Source organism: Egretta garzetta, unplaced genomic scaffold, assembly GCF_000687185.1.
Source record: "Egretta garzetta isolate BGI_Z169 unplaced genomic scaffold, ASM68718v1 scaffold2270, whole genome shotgun sequence".
In the NCBI taxonomy this organism is placed as follows: domain Eukaryota; kingdom Metazoa; phylum Chordata; class Aves; order Pelecaniformes; family Ardeidae; genus Egretta; species Egretta garzetta.
This window is the reverse complement of record NW_009258242.1, coordinates 9,113-9,314: the sequence shown is the minus strand read 5'-3', so window position 1 is coordinate 9,314 and position 202 is coordinate 9,113.

Here is a 202-nt window from a genome sequence, read left to right as displayed (position 1 = left end):
CCACAGGATGGACCTGGTGGTGCTGAGGAGGAGCCACAGCTCTTGGCTGTGTGGTTACCGCTCTGCGCCGGCTTTTGGGAACCGAAACAGCCAGATACTGGCACGGATGGAGAAGCTCCCCGTGCGCCCGGGGTGCTGCGGTCAGATGGCAGCTCTTCTGCAGCTGCCTTTTGCAGAATCCTGCGCACGGGGAAGCTGGGAT